This window comes from Hypanus sabinus, chromosome 6 (genome assembly GCF_030144855.1).
Source record: "Hypanus sabinus isolate sHypSab1 chromosome 6, sHypSab1.hap1, whole genome shotgun sequence".
NCBI lineage: Eukaryota > Metazoa > Chordata > Chondrichthyes > Myliobatiformes > Dasyatidae > Hypanus > Hypanus sabinus.
The window spans coordinates 106,926,653-106,937,183 of NC_082711.1; positions in this window are offsets into that span (position 1 = coordinate 106,926,653).

Genomic DNA, 10,531 nt, shown 5'->3' on the forward strand with positions numbered 1-10,531 from the left:
TAGAGTATGGGGGGATGTCAGAATTTTTTACACAGAAAGTGTGTATGGCTGGCCGGAGTGCCTGTACTATGCTGTAATGCTCTATGACTGTTCATAAGCGAGAGTATAACAACAATGATTTGCTTCGATGTGTGCAACACCAAGAACTTTCAAGAAGATCCAGGAATAAGCTTGTTTAATTTTTGCAGTGACCTAAAGATTCACTTCTTCCATCATTGGTACATTTTGGCTACTTGTGTACCACATACAAAGTGAAATGCATTTACTCATCAAAGCTACTCCAACTGCACATCTCCAGCCTGCTGCCTCTAGCAGCAGATACGGGGGATCACCATAGCTTCCTTGTTTTCCTCCAAGTCACATACCATCCTGACTAGGGAATACAAGTTCATTTCTTCATCATTATTGCATCTGAATCTAGGAACTTCCTACCCATCAGTGATATTTTTATATTTTTTTACTAAATGAATTCAATAAATGAATAAATTAAATAAATGCATTAACTTACTAAATGTTTATTTATTGGGATAAAGCATGGAATAGGATCTTCCTGTAGTGGACAGGAAAGAGACATAGAGTCTGGTGACATGGAACCATTGGTAACAACCTTTCCCTTGTTATCAGCGAAACAGAAGAGGTGGTCATTGACTTCAGGAAGGGGGTCAGTGCACATGCTGCTGCTTACATCAATAATGCTGATGTTAAGAACTTCAAGTTCCCAGGAGTGAATATTACCAACAGTCTGTCCTGGTCGAACCATCTTAGACACCATGACCAAGAAAGGTCACCAGTGCCTCTAGGTCCTCAGGAGACTAAGGGAATTCAGCATGTCCACGTTTGACCCCAGCAATTATTATAAATGCACCATAGAACAGTATATCTCAGAAACAGGTCCTTTGGCTCATGTTGTTGTGCTGAACCAGTTAAACTAGTAATAAATTAATCACTTCTGTTCACTCAATGTTCATATCCCTCTGTTTCCCTCACTTTCAGGCACAAATTTAAACATTTCTTAAAGTTTCCTAATGTACCTGCCTCTACCATCATTCCAGGCACCCATCACTCTGTGTGTAAAAGAGCTTGCCCCTCTCATCTCCTTCAAACCTACTCCCTCTCAATTTAAATTTTATGCCCTTTGGTATTAGACATTTCATACCATAGATAAAAGAGCCTCCCTGTCTACTCTATCTATGCCTCTCATAATCTCACAAAAATCTATCCGAGCTCCCCTCAGCCTCTGCTACTCCAGAGAAAACAAGACGAGTTCGTCCAGCCTCTCATTACCCCAGATGCCCTCTAATCTGGACAGCAGCCTGGTCAACCTCTTCTGTACTCCCCACAATTTTGACATCCATCCCATAATGGGGTGACCAGAACTGTGTGCGGTACTCCAGATGCAGCCTAACTAGTTTTATAAAGCAGCAACATAACATCCCAACATTTTAACTCATGCCTCGACAAATGAAAGGTCTCAGCCTGAAACACTGACGGCTTATTCATTTCCATAGCAGTTGCCTGACCTGCTGAGTTTCTCCAGCATTTTGTATGTGTAGCTTTGGCTTTCCAGCATCTACAGAATCTCTCGTGTTTATAAAGCATGCCATATGCCTTATTAATCACCCTGTAACCCGTGTAGCCACTTTCAGGAGTTATGAACTTGAAACCCAAGATCCTTCTGCTCATCAACATTGTTAAGGGTCTTGCCCTGAACAGCGTACTATCTCTTTGCAATTCACCTACCAAGTTACAGCACCTCATATTGGGCTGGGTTAAGTGCCATCTGCCATTTCTCCTTCCCTGTCTGCAACTGATCTGTACGAGGCCTATCAGCAGTGTCAACAGAGCTTTCCCAAGAGGGATTTCTCGCAGGTCAGCGGTGGTTATTTAAAAAGGGAGCTTCAAGAGTGATTGTCCATTGTACATAGCCTATCAACGACTTCAGCGGAGATTTACCAAGAGGGATATCTCGTTCTTCGGTGGAGGTTATTTAAAATGGGAACTTCGAGAACATTTGTCCATTGCATGTGGCATATCAGCAGCTATAACCGGAGGACGAGTCATGAGTTAGATAGCAGGAAAGGTTCAGGCATAAAAGGGAGACACTGCTTAGCGGAGTGGACAAAGGAGTGGTTATCGACCGAGTGATCTGAGACAGAGTGGTAGGTCTTTGGCTCATTCGGGCTTTGGTGAGGTAAGTGGGAGAGTGGCTTCATTTTTTCTTCTTTCGATTTTTTTTTAGAGAAATACAGAGCATGTCTGTAGGGTTACTACTTTGCTCTGGGCAGCAGATGTGGGAGTCCTGGGAATCTTCCAGTCTCCCAGATGGCCACATCTGTACCAGGTGCACCGAGATGCAGCTCCCAAGAGACTGTGTTAGGGATCTGGAGTTGCGGCTCAATGACCTACAGCGTGTAGAGAGGAGTTACAGGGAGGTTGCAGGAGTTAGGTAAGTGGGTGACCGTCAGGGAAGGGAAGGGAAGAGCTCAGATAGTAGAGAGCTCCCCTGTGGCCATCTCCTCAGTAATCGGTATCTCGTTTTGGATGCTGTTGAGGGGGTGACCTGACAGAGGACGGCCACGGCTATCGGGTCTCCATCACTGAGCCTGGTTCCGTGGTGCAGAAGGGAAAGAGGAAGATGAGGAATGCAGTAGTCATAGAGGATTCCATCGAGAGGGAAGCAGACAGGAGGTTCTGTCAGCCTGATAGAGATACACACATGGTGTGTTGCCTCCCAGGCGTTAGGGTATGGGATGTCTCAGATCGGGTGCAGAGTATTCTAAGGGAGAGGGTGAACAGCTGGAAGTCTTGGTACATGTTGGCACCAATGACATAAGTAGATAAAGGGAGGAGGTCCTGAAGAGAGAATTCAGGGAGTTGGGTAGGAAGATGAAAAGCAGGATTGCTGCCTATGCCACGTGCTAACAAGCACAAGAATAGCATGATCAGGTATATTAATGCATGGCTGAGAGACTGAGAGGGCTTCAGATTCCTGGATCATTGGGGCCTCTTCTTGGGGAGGTAAGACCTGTACAAAAAGGACGGGTTACACATGAACCCAAACAGGTCCAATATCCTAGCAGGCAGTTTTAATAGAGCAGTTAGGGAGGGCTTAAACTAGTTTGGCAGGGGGATGGGAACCAGAGTGATAGGGCTGAGGATTGGGAAAACAGAAATAAATCAAAGATAGAGTGCAACAGAGATGATAGAAAGGACAGGCAGGAGATGAGGCATAATCACAGCCAGTGGGATGAGTTACAGGGCAATAGAGGCATGGTGCAGTTAAAACAGAAAGCAACAAATACTGGACTGAAAGTGTTATATTTGAATGAACACAGCATAAGGAATAAAATGGACGATCTAGAAATTCAGCTACAGATTGGCAGTAAGACGTTGTGACCATCTCTGAAACTTGGGCTGCCTTTGGGAGTTGAACGTCCAAGGATATACGGTGTATCGGAAAGATAGGTTAGTAGGCAGAGGGAGTGGTGTGGCCCTGTGTATTAGAAATAATATTAAATCTCCTAACAAACCACGTTAGGGAACTGGAGCTGGAGCTGGATGACCTCCGGATCATTCTGGAGAATGAGGATTTTATAGATAGTAGTTTCAGAGAGATAGCTATGCCAAAGGAGCAGGGCACAGGTAATTGGGTTACCATCAGGTGAGGGAAGGGGAAAGGGCAGGCAGAGCAGGGCTCCCCTGTGGCCATTCCCCTCAACAACAAGTATACCGATTTCGATACTGTTAAGGGGGATGACTTACCTGGGACAAGCTGTGGCAGCCGGATCTCTGGCAGAGTCTGGTTCTGCAGTGCAGAAGGGAGGGGGGAAGAAGAGGAGAGTGGTAGTGATCGGGGACTCGATAGTTAGAGGTACAGACAGGTGTTTCTGTGGTCGTGACAAAGGCTCCTGGATGGTTTGTTGCCTCCCGGCTGCCAGGGTCAGGGATGTCTGATTGCGGGCACAGCATTCTGAAATGGGAGGGTATTCAGCTGGTTGTCATGGTACACATCGGTACCAATGACGCAGGAAGAAAGAGTGAGGAGGTCCTGAAGAGTGAGTATAGAAAGCTTGATAGGAAGTTAAGAAGCAGGACCTCGAGGGTGGTAATCTGAGGATTGCTACCTGTGCCACGCGCCACTGAGGGTAATAATAGGATGTTCTGGAGGATGAACGCATGGCTGACCAACTGGTGTAGGGGGAAGGGTTTCAGATTTCTTGATCATTGAGACCTCTTCTGGGGCTGGTGGGACCTGTACAGGAGAGACGGGTTACACCTGAACTACAAGGGGACCAATATCCTTGCAGGGAGATTTGTTAGTGCTATTGGGGGGGGGGGGGTTTAAACTAGATTTGCAGGGGGATGGGAACCAGAGTGCCAGAGTAGATAGTGGAGTGGGGGTGAAAATAAATGATGTTGAAGGTTCATGCAAAGTCACAAATAGAAGGGTTGTGTGTTATGGCAATAACCTTCTGAGGTGTGTCTATTTCAACGTGAGGAGTATTGTGGGGAAGGCTGACGAGCTGAGGACATGGATTGACATGTGGAATTATGACATTGTAGCCATTAGTGAAACTGGGCTACAGGAGGGGCAGGGCTGGCCGCTTAATGTTCCAGGGTTCCGATGTTTCAGACATGATAGAGGCAGATGGATGAAGGGTGGTGGGGGTGGGGGTGGCATTGCTAGTCAGGGAAAATGTTACAGCAGTACTCAGGCAGGACAGATTAGAGGGCTTGTCTACTGAGGCCATATGGGTGGAGCTGAGAAACAGGAAAGATATTACCACATTAATGGGGTTGTATTATAGGTTACCCAATAGTCAGCGAGAATTGGAGGAGCAAATCTGCAGAGAGATAGCAGACAACAGCAGGAAACAAAGTTGTGATAGTAGGGGATTTTAATTTTCCACATATTCATTGGGACTCCCATACTTTTAAGGGTCTAGATTGGTTAGAGTTTGTAAAATGTGTTCAGGAAACTTTTCTAAATCAATATATAGAAGTACCGACTAGAGAGGATGCAATATTAGATCTCTATTAGGAAACGAGTTAGGACAGGTGACGGAAGTGTGTGTAGGGGAACACTTCGGTTCGAGTGATCACAACACCATTAGTTTCAACTTGATCATGGATAAAGATAGATCTGGTCCTTGGGTTGAGGTTCTAAACTGGAAAAAGGCCAAATCTGAAGAAATGAGAAAGGATCTAAAAAACATGGATTGGGACAGGTTGTTCTCTGGCAAAGATGTCGTTGGTAAGTGGGAAGCCTTCAAAGGAGAAATTTTGAGAGTGCAGAGTTTGTATGTTCCTGTCAGGATTAAAGGCAAAGTGAATAAGAATAAGGAACCTTGGTTCTCGAGGGATATTGGAACTCTGATAAAGAAGAAAAGAGAGATGTATGACATGTATAGGAAACAGGGAGCAAATAAGGTACTTGAGGAGCATAAAAAGCGCAAAAAATACTTAAGAAAGAAATCAGAAGGGCTAAAAGAAGACATGAGGTAGATTTGGCATTCAAGATGAAGGATAATCCAAAGAGCTTCTACAGGTATATCAAGAGCAAAAGAATAGTAAGTGATAAAATTGGTCCTCTTGAAGATCAGAGCGGTCGGCTATGTATGGAACCAAAAGAAATGGGGAAGATCTTAAATGGGTTTTTTGCATCTGTAATTACTAAAGAAACTGGCATTGAGTCAATGGAAATAAGGCAAACTAGTAGTGAGGTCATGGAACCTGTACAGATTGAAGAGGAGGAGGTGCTTACTGTCTTGAGGCAAATCAGAGTAGATAAATCCCCAGGACCTAACAGGGTATACACTCGGACCTTGAAGGAGACTAGTGTTGAAATTGCAGGGGTCCTGGCAGATACATTTAAAATGTCAGTATCTATGAGTGAGGTGTCGGAGGATTGGAGGATAGCTCATGTTGTTCCATTGTTTAAAAAAGGCTCTAAAAGTAATCTGGGAAATTATAGGTCATTAAGTTTGGCGTCGGTAGTAGATAAATTATTGGAAGGAGTACTAACAGATAGGATCTACAAGTATTTGGATAGATAGGGACTTATTAGGGAGAGTCAACACGGCTTTGTGTGTTGTAGGTCATGTTTAACAAATTTATTAGAGTTTTTCGAGGAGGTTACAAGGAAAGTGGATCAAATGAAGGCAGTGGATGTTGTCTACATGGACTTCAGTAAGGCCTTTGACAAGATCCCATGTGAAAAGTTAGTTAAGAAGGTTTAGTGGCTAGGTATACATGGTGAGGTAGCAAATTGGATTAGACATTGGCTCAATGGGAGAAGTCAGACAGTGGTAGTGGGGGATTGCTACTCTGAGTGGAGGCCTGTGACTAGTGGTGTGCCACAGGAATCAATGCTGGGTCCATTGTTATTTGTCATCTTTGTCAATGATCTGAATGATAATGTGGTAACTTGGATCAGCAACTTTGCTGATGATACAAAGATTGGAGGTGTGGTGGACAGTGAGGAAGGTTCTCAAAACTTGCAAGGGATCTGGACCAGCTGGAAAAGTGGGCTGAAAAATGGCAGAAGGAGTTTAATACAGATAAGTGTGAGGTGTTGCCCTCTGGAAGGAAAAACCAAGGTATAACATACAAGGTAAATGGTAGGGCAATGAGGAGTGCAGTAGAACAGAGGGATCTGGGAATACAGATACAAAATTCTCTAAAAGTGGCGTCACAGGTAGATAGGGTCGTAAAGAGAGCTTTTGGTACATTGGCATTTATAAATCAAAGTATTGAGTATAAGAGTTAGAATGTAATGGTGAGGTTGTATAAGACATTGGTGAGGCAGAATTTGGAGTATTGTGTGCAGTTTTGGTCACCTAATTACAGGAAGGATATTAATAAGGTTGAAAGAGTATAGAGAAGGTTTACAAGGATATTCCCTGGACTTGAGAAACCGAGTTACAGAGAAAGGTTGAATAGGTTAGGACTTTATTCCCTGGAGTATAGAAGAATGAGGGGAGATTTGATAGAGGTATATAAAATTATGATGGGTATAGATAGTGAATGCAAGCAGGCTTTTTCCACTGAAGTTAGGGGAGAAAAAAAATGGAGGACAAGGTTAAGGGTGAAGGGGGAAAAGTTTAAAGGGAACATTGGGGGGGGGGTTCTTCACACAGAGAGTGGTGGGAATGTGGAATGAGCTGCCAGCTAAAGTGGTAAATGTGGGCTCTCTTTTAATATTTAAGAAAAACTTGGACAGGTACATGGATGAGAGGTGTATGGAGGGATATGGTCCAGGTGCAGGTCAGTGGGACTAGGCAGAAAAATAGTTCTGCAGAGCCAAGAAGGGCCAAAAGGCCTGTTTCTGTGCTGTTATATTCTATGGTTCTAAATCATTAGAAAGGGATGCCATAGGACTGGAAGATGTAGAGTCTGTACGGGTTGAGTTAAGAAATGGCAAGGGTAATAGGACCTTAATGGCAGTTGTACACAGGCATCCAAACAGCAGCCGGGATGTGGATTACAAATTACAGCAGGAGATAGAAAAAGCATGTCAAAAGGGCAATGTAAATGATAATCAGGCATTTTAACATGAAAGTGGATTGAGAAAATTAGGCCAGTACTGGACCTCAAGAGAGAGAATTTGTGGTATGTCTAAGGGATGGTTTTTTAGAACAGCTTGTTGTTGAGCCACTAGGGGATCGGCTGTGCTGGACTGGGTGTTGTGCAATGATCCGTAGCTGATAAGAGAGCTTAAGGTTAAGGAACCCTTCGGGAACAGTGATCAGAGTACACTGAAATTTGGGAAGGAGAAACTAAATTCCAATCTGTCAATATTTTGAGTGGAATAAAGGAAATTACAATGGCATGGGAGGGGAACTGGCCAAGGTTGGTGGGGAAGAGACTCTAGCAGAAAGGGCAGCAGAGCAGCGATGGCTGGAGTTTCTGCAAAAAAATGAGGGAAGTGCAAGACATATATATTTTCAAATTGAAGAAGGACACTACCGAGCTTGACAAGCGAAGTTAGAGCCAAAGTAAAAGCAAAAGAGAGGGCATAAAAGAAAGCCAAAGCTAGTGGGAAGATAGAGGATTGGAAAACTTTTAAAAACTTGCAGAAGGAAACTAAGAAGGTTTCATTAAGAAGGAAAAGGTGAATTATTAAAGTAAGCTGATGACTAATATCAAAGAAGATACAGAAATCTTTTTTCAAGTATATAAAGGGTAAAAGAGAGTTCAGGGTAGATGTAGGACCAATAGACAATGACACTGGAGGTATTGTAATGAGAGTCATAGAGATGGCAGAGGAACTGAATGAGTATTTTGTATCGATCTTCACAGTGGAAGACACCTTCAGTATACCGGGCATTGAAGAATGTCAGGAAAGTGAAGATGTGCAGTAAAAATGATGAATGAGAAGGTGCTCAGGAAGCTAATGGTCTGAGGGTCGATAAATCTCCTGGATCTGATGGAATGCAGCCTTGGTTTCTGAAGGAAGTAGCTGGTGAGATTGTGGAGTCATTGACAATGATCTTTCAAGAATCGATAGATTCTGGTATTGTACCAGATGACTGGAAAATTGCAAATGTTTCTCTGCAATTTAAAAAGGGTGAGAGGCTGCAGTAAGGAAATGATAGACCTGTTAGCTTGACATCAGTGGTTGGGAAGCTGTTGGAATCGATTTTTCAGGATGAGATTACATAATACCTGGAGGCACATGACAATATTCGCCAAAGCCAGCGTGGTTTCCTAAAAGGAAATTCCTACCTGACTAACCTACTGCAATTACAAGCAGGGTAGACAGAGATGCAGTAGATGTGGTGTACTTGGATTCTCGGAATGCCTTTGACAAGGGGCTGTACATAAGGCTGCTTAGCAAGATAAGAGCCCATGGAATTACAGGGAAGTTACGTGCATGGGTGAAGCATTGGCTGGTCATCAGAAAAAAGAGATTGGGAATAAAAGAATCCTATTCTGGCTGGATGCTGGTTATGAGTGGAGTTCCACAGGGGCCAGTGTTGGGACCTCTGCTTTTTACGAAGTATGTCAATGATTTGGATGGTGGGATTAATGGATTTGAGGCTAAATTTGCCAATGACACAATGATTGGTGGAGGAGCGGGTAGAGTTGAGGAAACAAAGGGTAGAGAGACTTAGATCGGTAAAAGGAATGGGCAAAGAAGTGGCAAAGGAAATACATTGTTGGAAAGTGTATGGTCATGTACTTTGGTGTAAGAAATAAATGAGCAGACTATTATTTAGATGGGGAGACAATTCAAAATGCAGAGATGCAAAGGGACTTGGGAGTCCTTGTGCAGGATACCGTAAAGGTTAACCTCCAGGTTGAGTCACTGATGAAGAAGGTGAATGCAATGATGGCATTCATTTCTAAAGGTATGTAATACAAGAGCAGGGATGTGATGTTGAGGCTCCATAAGGCACTCATGAGACCACACTTGGAGTATTGTGTGCAGTTTTGGGCTCCTTATTTTAGAAAGGATATACTGACATGGGAGAGGGTTCAGAGAAAATTCACGAGAATGATTCTGCATGAGGAACATCTGACAGCTCTTGGGCTGTATTCCCTGGAGTTCAGGAGAATGAGGGGGATCTCATAGAAACTTCCCAAATGTTAAAAGGCCTGAACAGATTAGACATGGAAAAGTTATTTCCCATAGTAAGGGAGTCTAGGACAAGTGGGTACAACTTCAGGATTGAAGGAAATCTGTTTAGAACAAAGATGCAGAGAAATTACTTCAGTCAGAGGGTAGTAAATCTATGGAATTTGTTGCCAAGAGCCACATCAAAATTACAGAGGCATGATTGCCAAGCTGACCAAGGTTGATTGGAAGGATGACAACAGAACTGCAATTGCTGGAATCCCTGGAGGCAATTCGCAAGGCACAGGATAGATACATCCCAAGGATAAAGAAGTATTCTAAAAGGAGGAAAGACAACGTTGATGACAAGGTATGTCTAAGGCAGCATAAAAGCAAACAAGGTGGCATATAACAAATTGCAGTGGGAAGTTAGAGGATTGGGAAGCTTTTAAAAACCAACAGAAGACAAATATAAAAAAGCATATGGAGAGAAAAGATGAAACACGAAGGTAAACAAGCCAATAGTATCATAGAGGATACCAAAAGTTTTTTAAGAAATATAAAGAGTAAAAGAGAGCTGAGAGTGGATATTGAATCACTGGAAAATGACACTGGAGAGGGACAGCAAAGAATAGGCAGATGAACTTTGCATCGGTCTTCACTGTGGAAGACACTGGCTGAATGCCAGAAATTCAAGAATGTCAGGGAGCAGAAGTGAGAGTACTGTAGTTGCTATTACTAAGGAGAAGGTGCTTGGGAAGCTGAAGGTTTGAAGGTAGATAGGTCACCTGGACCAGATGTTCCAAATGAGGTAACTGAAGAGATTGTGCAGCCATTAGTAATAATAATCTTTCAAGAATCAATAGATTATGGAATTGTTCTGAAGGACTAGAAAATTGCAAATATCACTCCACTCTTTAAGAAGGGAGGGAGACAGAAGAATGGAAATAATAAGCCAATTAGCCTGACTTC